We start from the raw sequence: 12192 nt of genomic DNA, 5'->3' as shown, positions 1-12192 counted from the left end.
GCCACTTTTCCTTCCAAACTTTCTGCGAGCGTTGCACGTTGGTCCCCGTTCGACGAAATTCGGTAACGAAAGTATCCGCGAAACGCTGCGGAGAACACAGCGGTGGTGAAAAGTGTTTCCGCATATATACGCCGAGATCTTTCCGAGAGAGAGAGAGAGAGAGAGAGAGAGAGAGAGAGAGATTCTTTCACGACGGGATATTTTCGGGGATCAGAGCCGACGCGTTTCTCGTGCTCAGCCGAGACGCGGCCTTTCCGACGAAACGGCCACTGACCCGATCTCTCTCTCTCTCTCTCTCTCTCTCTCTCTCTCTCTCTCTCTCTCTCTCTCTCTCTCTCTCTCTCTCTCTCTGTCGAGCGCGCGCACGTTGCGGAAGGGATCGTGATTCTACGGGGTCGTGGCGGTATCCTGGGGACGTATATCGATCGATCTCGCGCTCGACTCTCGGGATCGCGCGGAGCGTGGAAACGGCTTTTATGGTGCCGACAACCCGGCATAATACCACCGCGGCTATAGCTCGTCGTTCCGAGGATCCATGCTTCCGAGAGAGACCAAGTTGCACGTCGTGAAGGAAACACTTCGATCGGAGCGCGCGGGTGCGCCGATCAATTGCACGTTATCGTTATCATCGTCGACGGTTTTTACTCGTAGCGGTGACGGGAAATCAACTATGCGATGGCTCGCGCTCTCACTCCAGAGTTCCGGTTCCGCGGATGTTCGCGGAATTTCTTGCGTGAACTCGGAGAACGCCCCGCCGCTCTTACCTGCCGCGACGACGTCGCGCATAAATTCATCATTCTTTCCCTGCTTGCGACGACGACGACGACGACGACGACGACGACGACGACGACGACGACGACGACGACGACGACTCGTCCGAGAAACACGGCCGACGGAAGCGTACCGCGCAAATTCGCCCAAAGTATATTCCCACTCGGCCGGTCCCCCGGAGGAGTTAATAAGCAGCCGAAGTACCGACCGAATTTGTGGCTCCTAACCGTACCGCCACGTCCCGCACCACGGTCGCCACCGCTAATATGGCTCGCGTACGCGTAGGTTCCACCTACGCTAACGTACCACCCGCGTTCCGCCGCCGTGCCAAATCCCCATGCGATACGTTTATATCCGCCGTAGCGCGGCGGCGTGCCAGCCGATTCGCCAAGGCCGCTATATCCTCTTACGGCCCTTCGAACTTCCTCAAGTAGGTACGTCTAAAGTTTGCTCGGACGGTATCCCGCTGGGCCGAGAGATATCATCCGTTATTAGGGCGTTAATCCGAAATATGCCGGCGCGCCGACACAATTGCAAATTACCTCTAAGGCCGCACTCAGCACGGCTGAGATCGCGATCATCTCGCCAGTATATATAGCTTGGAGATCGTCCGCCGCGCCGTTCGACGCCACGCGTACAATTAGGCGTGCGCGGTCATTCAATGGGCCCCGCCGCCCGCAATGGGTCGCGCGCGATCCCTCTTCGATTTTCATTTCTTCTCGCGTTAAACAGCGGGAATATCACCGGACGGAGGGAGGGAGGGGGAGGGGGAGAGAGAGAGAGAGAGAGAGAATGCCTCGCGGTAGCAGCGGCAGCGAAGAGACACCGTAGACGATCCGTAGAGGATAAGATGGCGTAACGACGATATTATCGGGACATACAATTGACACGACGATTTCGTAAATATGTGCGACGCGTTCGCGCTCACTCTCCGACGGTGATACATCACCGAAATAAATCTCGCCCCTTCTCCACCAATATCCGCTACGACGATAAGATTAAGGATACAAATCTAACGGAACGAGCCCATGCGGCACACTATATCAGCGTATCCACGGCACTGAACAACCGAGAGAGAGAGAGAGAGAGAGAGAGAGAGAGAGAGAGAGCATGATACATAGTCGTGCGAATCGAGCCACGGATTATCTCAGGCGGTTTCTATCGTTGCGCTAGCACTCTCATAGTATCGCCGAAGAACCTCGAAGTCGGACCGGAGGCCGCGCGATAGGGCGTAATTAGTGTGATCGTGAGATGCAGGGTGGTGCGTGACAAGCAGCAAAGGAGAGACTCTAATCATTCGCGTACGATGGCAAACACGATCGCATCCGCTATTACGACCTAGCGTGTCCTAGCGTCAGTGACTCTCAGATTTTCAGCGTCTCCGCGGGTGGAGCAGTGATTCGAAAGAAATTTCAAGGGCTTCGGCCTCCGGAGAGGACACCGAACATCTGACAACGCGCACAATTCTCAGCGGTATTAGTGTTGAAAATTTTACAAATCGGCTTACACCCCCCCTCTCTTTTGAGTTTTTCCACCGTCTCTGACCTAGCCGCGCGGGACTCCGGCTGGACGAGCGATTCACATGCAGGAGTGTGTATCGCGCCTCCTTCCTACGACCGAGTCCTACGAAACGGTGGCCCGACGAGCCGTGACGGAGACTTCCGGTCGCACGGCCTACGCACGCATCGCATCGCGCCGGCACATAGACGTTCAGGGAAGATAAAGAGTAGGCCGCGAAGAGGTCGCCCGGCGAATAGGGGAATAAACGCGCAGAGTTCACAATGAGAGGGAAACCGGAGCAGAGAGTCGCTCGCGGTCGAGCGTGACTGGCGGGATTATTGCGCGCGCGCGCGCGCGAACCTCGTCGGTTAAAATAAATACGAAAAAATAAAATACCCGGGTCTCTTCGATTATTGTCCGTCCGCGTTAGTGGTGTTTTAAACCTGCGCTTTTAAACGTGTCGGAGGGCTGCGCGTTGAATGAAATTTTCATGTTGATGATACGATGGCACAATGGTGGAGAAAGAGTGAGAGAGAGAGAGAGAGAGAGAGGGGGGGGAGAGAGTTTAAATACCGCGAAACAAAGACACGGAATCTAGGTTTCCTTAATTCTGCAATAACAGAAGAAGCAGCTGAAAGTGTTTTGACAAACAAAAGTCAGATATCAAGTATAGTCTCGCTCGAGCGTAAAAATCGCATTTAACTCTTGGCGACAACGCGAAATCATTTATCGGAAGTTTTCGTCAAACTGACGATTGTTAAGTCAAGATTTCATGTGTCTTTCATATACTTTATGAAATATTTGATCGTTACTATAACTCGCATCTGACTCGTCTCTATAAATAGCGCTTCTTCAAGCGCATCTGACAAATTTCACATTTATTAGTATGCAGATATATTCTCTTACGTCGCGTTATCGGTAATAAGATTACGTATCTATATAACTGACACGGTGTGATAATACGACGGCGCGTTAATTTGTCAATTTCTCGGTAACGATCAGCGGGGTATCGTTAACCAAGTTCGTCTTCTCCTTCACAGTGTCCCCCATCTATTGGATAATTCACGATTTCCAGCGTCTGGGTGCCGACAGAACGATGCATAATTGACACGACATCGATCACGCCACGTGTCTCAACGAATCTCGAACAATCTAATTAAAATATCGAGACCTCACTCAAACAACGGGGAAGATAAAGCAAATGTAAAAATAATCGCGTTATTGGAATGTCGACTCTTAAAATACGATTATAAACATCTCTGCACCTTTTCTAGTTTTATTAATTTTCCATCCTAATCTTTTTCCCTCTTTTTGCATTTTTATACGTACGAGTGTGTATTGAATGATGATATTTCTCAATACGCTGAATATAGAATATTCGATAAATAACGATATACACGGACCTGTCACGCGTTGGTCTATCACTACGTATCGTAATTATCGCGATACGGATATTACTTGCATCAAAAATGACGAAAATAATCTACGATGAATCAACATGTCAGTCGCTCTCGACATTCTCTGAAAGCTCTCTCTCTCTCTCTCTCTCTCTCTCTCTCTCTCTCTCTCTCTCTCTCTCTCTCTCCTCTCTCTCTCTCTCTCCTCTCTCTCTTTCTCTCTCGTGGCAATAAGCAATGCTTATTGCCACTGTTGCAGCTAATTATCACAAAAAATTATATTCCAATCACAGCGGATAACGATGTCAAATATATATGATCAATGTTCAAGCTCAAACAAATTTACTCGAAACTTTCTATTGCATCTTGTCACAAAGGATCGTCTTCCGGCCGATTGTATTAAAGTCTATCCTGCGTATTGCGTAATGTTTAATTATACGGGATATCCCTTTTGTGAGCTTCGCGCCGTAACTTATTCACGTAAAAAAACGATGAAATGGGATGAAATGGGACTTGAGCGACGTTTACGTCTTTAACGGTTTTCATGTGCACTAGCGCGCGTCCAGTGCGCACGACGACGGGCATCGAATGTACCGCTCGAAGTGGCGGTTGGCAGGTGCCCTAACGACTGTTTGTCGTATGGTATCTAACCAGAAGGCCGTGACCATGATGTAAGAAGAATATCAGAGATATACGCAGGTAGACGACGGATAGACAAAGCCGGCAACGGTGTATTTTTAATTCAACCAATGTGTGTCAACCACCATCAACGTGTGTGGCGCGTGGGGATTTTCATTCCATCCATATTTCAATATCGTAAGCTACTTTTGCCCGGGCGTATTTGCCTGACGCTTAATAATAAATTATGTCTCGCTGCATAAATCCGTAACATAAAGCGAAAGTTTCTCGATAAACACACACGAAAATAGCATGCATTGCGCGTCTAATAATAACCGAAATACAGCGCACAGCAGCGTTGATATATCGCGCGCGATAAAAATACGACAGGATCTGTCTCTTACGTTCTCGATGCTCGAATTATGAATCGCAACTGCTCTAGAACAAAAGCGGGAATCACACGTCGAAGGGGAAGTTGCAGGTGTCCGACTGTGCGTAACAGAAGGTAACGCGCGAGGGTTAAAACGGACATGGCACATTTCTACCGTAACGTACATACGTGCAACGATGCACCCCTCTCGTCTCGTGTGTGTATTTCGCACCGTCGTCTCTTAGGTCATACCCTTCTTCTTCTTCTGTCTGTACGATCGCGAAGATCAAAGTGTAGAATTATTATCTCGCGAGGAAGTACAATCCGGATGACCGGATATACGCGTAGTAATCGCGACTCCTCGCGATAAGAGAGAGACGCTCGAGGGATTATAATCAACGTTTGCAACAATTTCGCAACAAAGCTACAAAGAATCGTTAGAATAGATCCTTGAAATTATTCCCGCCGGGTGATAACGAGTCTTTTTCCCGATTGCTATCGATTTGGAGTTGCGAGGGGAGGTTAACGACACTAATTCGAGGGGAAACTGCACGTAACACGAAGAAACACGTTAAACTCCGTCTTTGCCTCTTCGCCAAGCCCATCGAAGTGGCACCTTGGACAATTCTCCAATAACGGTAACTACGTGTGTTACTTGGACAACGAAATTCAGCAAGACGATTACGGTTCAGGGACCGCAGCGCGCTTCTCGAGGAATTGTTTCGAGCGACGTGGATACTTGATTTAGAGAGACTTCCGAAACACGATCCCACTCGATTCATCCTGCCTGCCGGGAAAAGCCGGGCGGTGGCTACCGACAAAGCCAAATCCGATATCTGGCAACAACACCGGTATCGTCCGCCGTACGTTCGAATGAGACAGCAGCCGAAGCCGTGGTAAACTACAAAGCGAGAAAATCGTCTCGCGAGGAAGCATCACGCGCGCGCGCGCCCGCTCTTCTTATCTCTTTATTCTCTCGGCTCGGTAATCGTCTGCGAGCCCCTTTCCTCCGTCTTTTCATTGGCGCGCGATAAGAACAAAGTAAGTCGGGAAAGTAGTCGGTGTCCGAGAAAAAATTTATCAAGATTATCGCCTCTTCATCTTTTAATCTTTTCTCTACAAAATTATTTCCGAGTGTCGCGGTCGGGAACAAGTTATCTGTTCTTCGTGTTCAAATTGAGGAGTACATTGGAAAATTGATAAACGCAGTTTACTTTATAAACAGTTTTCAGCTGTTTTACCAGCGAAGGAAAGATTTTGTTGCATACAGAGTATTTCTCCTCATTTATGGTACGAGTGTACGGGAAAAAAAAAAAATAAAGAAAAAGAAAGAGAAAGAAAAAAGAGAGAAAAAATGGAGTCTACGAAATGTCAATTTAAATTTTATTTCATTTGTTGAGCAAATGAAATAAATATAATACTGTATATTGAGAATTGAGAGATCTGAGAATTGAGAAATCTCCGTAAAAGAGATTCATAGAGAATCATTCAGGACAATCGGGAAATATCGCATTTCTTCAGAATATAAAAAATGATTAGTTATTATCGCGAAGACACAGAACAACGTTTGGCGACGGATAAGGACACCGACGTGGTGGTGGTTCTCGACAAGAGTTTCCAATTCTTTTCTATTTTAACGAAAGCCAATTTCGTCGCTCGCTAAACACTATTTTATATTTCGGGTCTCATCGCGGTGAAAATTGGGCCAACTCAGATTTAAATCAACCTGCCCGCTTTGGCGCCGCGGCTCGCGGCAAGACCGTTCGCAATTAGTTTCCTTGTATTGCTTAACCCCGCCTAGCCCGCCCCGGAAAATTATACGAGTTTCCGAGTACCACGCGCGATTCGAACGACTTGACTAATTCGGGTCGTTTGCGGTGCGCCACGAGCTTAGAATAAGCGCACACATTCGCACGTGGCCAAGTAGGTAGCCGGATGTGTCCATGTGGGTGTACCGGTTAGCGGGGTGCCTCCGTACAGTCCGCCTCGCCGCGCGAGCTTCCCGTTTCTCGTCGCGAATTAGAAACTTTAAGCATGACGTCGTCGATTATCGTCTCTGCTGCTCGACGAGAAAATCGCGAGACGAAACGAGCAGTTTGACAAACGGAAGTCAGCCGCGCGACACGGACGGGAATAAATCTTCATTCCTGTTTGCGCGACCGAGACCCGCAAAACCAAGGCGCGCGCGCGCGCGTGCGACAAAACATCTCGACAGAAAAGAGAGCATGGACACGAGCGACGATGTTTCACCGGGGGATAAAAGCCGCGAGAAAAAAGCAGAAAGGGGTGGGGACGAGTAAAGGGGACGACTAGATCGATAAATAGATAGTCGGTTGGAATTACTCGTTTCGTCTTGGGCTGTCAAGAGGACAGCTAGTGTCCATAAACCCATGTTCTTTCGCCTCGATCGTAAATAAATAAATAAATAAATGTACCATCTTCGTGTGTCAGGTTTACGCTGAATTATTCGTTCGCCCGAAACCTTCCGCGGAAAAAAAAAGAAACAAAAATAAATAACGGTCGATTTTTGCCGAAATATTTATATAATTCGCCAAACGGATGCGAAACGTTTGCTAGTTGTTTTAATTTTTAAGTTACTTCGTTATATCTTCGTTTTAAATTCGCGCAAAATAAGAATCAGCAAGACCAAAAGCAGGCCAATCATCTATGCATGTGTATGGCATCTGCGTGTATATAAATTGAATCGAGGCATATATATTTACATTCTAATATGCGAACATTTTCAATGTTCTAATATAATCCGTTTGTTTTGAGGCAATGAATCTCTGTAAGATATCATGTTCATACACAATATTTTTGAATGATAGAATCTCTGAAGGATATATTCATTCGCCATATTCTCCATGACATTGGATTCATGATTTTGTCATTGACACGATAAGAATCCCAGAATAAGAATAAATTGTTACACTTGATAAGTTTTACTCAATAAATAATGTGCAAACTTTAATTCGAATTATTAAAGTTTCCTCTGACGGAATATTTTAACACACTGAGTGACATTAATTTCTATCAATTACGCAAGAGTGTAATTGGTAATTGATAAAATCATACCAAAATGTAGTAAATAAATATAATATTCGAGGAGCGTTTTATCTCATATATGTCTTTCATCTTATTTCATTCGTTTGATATCACTCATAACAACTAATTTTCCAAATATTTAGAAACTTCAAATACTCGAAAAGGTTAATTATGCTTTATATATATAACTTGATGAGACACAGCAATAATATAATACCAGTTACGTACACGACTTTGCCTGTCGTGATATTCAATGTATTAAGATATCTGTAAATTCATTACCTCAAAGCATAAAATAAAATCACTCACTGATACGATGTAGCAGCGGAGATGCAGTATCTGCACTTGTTGATCTGTAAAACATAAAGATATTTCTCAAATTAACATTGTGAATTCTCACAAATTACTTAATGTCTATTTAATGGATGTAATTGTTGTATTTATTTGTAGAAGTTTAAACAGATTTTGAATAAAATTATTTTGCTCAATATATATAAATATTAAATATAAATATTTTACTAACTATATGAGCGTTTGAAAAACAAATGTTTGAATTATTTTATATGCATTATTGTAAAACACACAAAATATAAAGAATGCACAAGGTATGCAGGTAGTGCAAATTTTAGCGGAAATAAATCAAAAGCTATTTTCTCAAATGATTAATCAATATGATAAATATATAACAATTATTTACCTCCATCGTTGCTCCGCCGATGCCTGATGCTCCCTGAGCCTCCTCCTCCTCTGCTACTGCCCATTGTGCCCAGTGGGGTTGTCCTGTGACACAAAGATATTTCTCAAATTAACAACAATCTTGATAGTTTTAGGAAATAATTGTGGGATTTGTCAAACGAATTTTAAATAAAAGAAGATTATGTACGATAGATGAATAGTAAATACAGATATCTCTCATTAATGTTACAAGTGTGTCGAAAATATGTTTGTATTATTTTATATTATTGTAAAATACATCCAAGATACAAGCGGCGCGCAAAAAACCAGCAGTTGTGCAGCATTTGATGAAAATAAGCCGGAAAGTTAACTTCTCAAACGACTAATTATAATGCGATATAAATTATATAAACAACAATAAGTAACAAATGATTTACCTGTACCGTTGTTTCGCCGATGCCCGATGCTACCTAAGCCTCCTCCTCCTCCTCCTCCTCTGCTATATTCCATCATGGTGGTAGGTCACGTTTACTTCATTTCACTCACACTACACTGACACTCATCTCTCACACACACACACACACACTTCACTCGCGACGCGAAAAAAAGCATTATTACGATTTGGCGCGTGTTAATTGCCACAAATATGACTATCGCGCGAACTTTATACGACACTCCTGACGGTAGTGGCACGCGCGAGCACGTCGCTTCGCCGATTTCCAACGAGATAAATAGGTCCAACGAGAAACACGATTCGCGTAACAAGAAGCCGTGCGACATGCACAAACATGGACGCGCAACGGTCGCTCGAGCGGAGGAAGAAATTCAGCAACCGCATTACTGTTTCACACATCGCGACGCGACTTTGGACCGGCACTATCGACATCAGTGGCACGCGACGCGTATTTGACGACATTTCGATGGCGGAATAACGCGAAAATACGATTGTACGAAAGGGGAAATCCGCACAGCACGTGCGACATGTCCCGACGTGTCCCGACGTGTCTCACGATTGACTGTACTAAATAGTCGAATAGAGCGAGACGCTCGAAATTGCGCGGCCAACTTCACGCGCTACGACGGTGCTACACCTGTGCCCAGCTACACTTCCGTGATCTTTTGCACTTGGCGTCGAAATAGATGGTTATGTATACGTACGTATAAATATATATGGAACGTCATTAAGAATTGAGATAGACTGAGATAAGAACTGAGTGATAAACAGGTGGACGAGAATAATAATACGCAAAATTCGTGGAAGGAGTTATCCGAGAATATAACCTTGTCCTTGTCCTGTTCGTCGTTCGTTTGTACGACCGAGCTTGATCGCGTAAAATCACGAGCGAGACACCCTGCGCGCTTTAATGATGATCGATTCGCGAGAGGTGATTTTATCTAGCTTTATTAACTAGAAGCGATTGACAAATATCGAGGATATGCGGGATTAATTATGGCTGCACTTACTGATCAAAAACTCGTCGCGACGCTGCTCGTCTCGCCACTGTCGATCCACTCGCCATTCGTAACGCTTCGCTAATGGCCGAAAAACTCGAAAATAGCACCGCAAACTTCACCGCAAACTACATATCGAGTAACCATTCTCGATTCAACGGTTAATTCACAAGATAAATCCTAAATTATCGATCTGATTTTAAGGTGGTACGATACGCTAAATGGCTGATACGCTAAATATAATAATAGATATATAACGTAACAAAATATATAACGATTCGTCGCGATCGAGCTTCGTCTCTCCGTCCCAAATGAGAGCATAGTGTGCGAAAATATAATATAGATTGCTTCGCTTTACCAAATTCATTTTAGCTAACGTTCGTTTCATGTCTTCTCAATCGCGAGCGCAGAGTCCGGCGAATCACCTGAATTAGTTCTCCTGAACTAGTCGATATTGACGTCTCTCAATACCCAAAAATATGTCGCGCGATTGTTAATGACGAAGCGAGTGTTAATAACGCGTAGCGAGTCGCGCGCCACTGTAATGCGCCACTGTAGTGCCGCTCGGTGAATGACGAGCGAGTCGCTCGTTTATTGTTTACAGGCCGGTCAGGCGATCGGCAAAAACAAGCGTCGTCAGCCGTGTATGAGATAACAACGGCCCGCGCGGCGCGGCCTCAACGAAGATTAGTAAACAGACGAAAGGTACGACATGTACAGAGTAACCGGTTAATAACAGACATGTAAAGTCCTCTGGACTGGACACCTATATTCCGTTCTTTTGTGCGCCAACTTTAATATCAGAAGTCGTCTCGATATTCGAGTTGAAAGCACAATTTCTCCATCATTCCGATGCAACTCTCGTTTCGAGTTTCAGACGACAGATATCTACGTGACTACATACATTGAAAGGCGTACCCCGATCCCGAAGAATTTTGGCAAGCCTTCGTCCATCCTTGGTCGCCGCGCGTCCTTTTTGCGACGCAACGAGGCAAGAAGGAAAAAAGGGGGCAGAGAACAAAGCAGTCGGGAGACATTATTTCTTTTACGAACACAGCGCGTGAGACATCGCGCGCGAGCTAAAATTCTAGCGGGAAGACTCGCGCTGGCCCAGCGCGAGTCTTGTTTAAAAGCCATAATGCCTTTTTTTGTGATGTACACTATATATATTCACCTCGCACACACCACTCAATTCGACCACAATATATCCCTCCGTGCTCGCACGGAGTCTTGTGCTACAAGTGCGTCATTCATTTCCGATGTACAGAGGCTCTCCCACCGCCATTTATATACGCTGCTTCCACTCCTCATATAGTACACTTCTTCGTATCGTTGTATACTTTTCCACGTGGAAAAGCGCTAACAGAGAAGCAGCTAACGTTCTAAATTAATTCGTAAATTTTCCAAAGGGATCTCGTAATTTGCTTTTTTTTCTGCGAGTTCCCGATTCTCTCAACCAGCAGACTGAATTGGAGAACTTTGCGTGCAATTAGTAGCCGCAGAAGGCAAAGCTTGTTGGCGAAAGTTGCGTGCGAAATGCATTATTCGCTAGCACTTTCGACGCAAATTTCACGGCGACCGTCGCGAGAATACATTATATAACAATCGTTGGTTCGATCAATCGACAGTTTCGACATCTTGCTGTTCACTTTGACGCCGTTTAATTTGAGTCGAATTAATCGAATGACAGATGAGAAACGTCGCTGCTACGGTAAATGGGGGATAAATTCAGCGAAACATATTTCTTTCTCTCGTGGGCGACAGGGAAAGTGATGCAAGACAACAACAAACGATTCCTTCCTTTTCCTTTTAACAACTCGCTTAGCTTAGGAAAAAAAAGCGGAATGATCCGATTTGACGGCTAGTCAAGAAGAATGTTCTCGTAACCGAGAAGCGAAGGAAAAAGAGGGAGGAGAGAAGAGACGACGGTCACTGGCACCGTGAGAATGTCTTTTGTGAAATCAGCCAAAGCAATCTCGATCCTCCCAAGCCTGCCAAGCGGCCGTACATACTTTTTCCTTCCGAATCATAGACTTTTTGGAATTTTAGCCACCTATATTGTGGCGTCGGCTCGTCTCTCCGCCAGCTGAAATGTTGTCGCAGCGATTTATAGTGAACTCTTCAAGTGCCCTCGTATCCAACAGTCTATCCGAGTAAACGAAGGAGAAGAGGAGAGGATGGGAAATTGAAATAACCACGCTGTGCTGAATAGGTGGAGGAGAAGGACGATGATATTTTCCGATATGATCAAATAAAACTTGAAACGTATAACCAATCGAGAGTCTCTAAGGAAATTTTTAAAAGATATCTTGTTTCTCTCTCCTTCCCCCCCCCCCTCCAATCTCTCTCTTCTTCTTGGTAAAT

The 12192-nt window shown here is 45.2% G+C and overlaps 1 protein-coding gene across 1 annotated transcript in view; it reads right to left on the bottom strand.

Moving 5' to 3' along the window:
- ed (hemicentin protein echinoid) overlaps positions 1 to 8052 on the bottom strand; it is a 159253-nt gene extending 151201 nt beyond the window's left edge. Inside the window, exon 1 of the mRNA XM_025302513.1 lies at positions 8011 to 8052. The gene's annotated coding sequence lies outside the window, so the exon portion shown is untranslated. The remainder of the gene's footprint in view (positions 1 to 8010) is intronic.
- Positions 8053 to 12192: the final 4140 nt, after the last annotated feature.

The sequence above is a fragment of the Harpegnathos saltator genome, unplaced genomic scaffold (genome assembly GCF_003227715.2).
Source record: "Harpegnathos saltator strain DR-91 unplaced genomic scaffold, Hsal_v8.6 scaffold498, whole genome shotgun sequence".
NCBI lineage: Eukaryota > Metazoa > Arthropoda > Insecta > Hymenoptera > Formicidae > Harpegnathos > Harpegnathos saltator.
The sequence above is the reverse complement of the archived record's forward strand: the minus strand, read 5'-3'. Positions and strand labels throughout refer to the sequence as shown.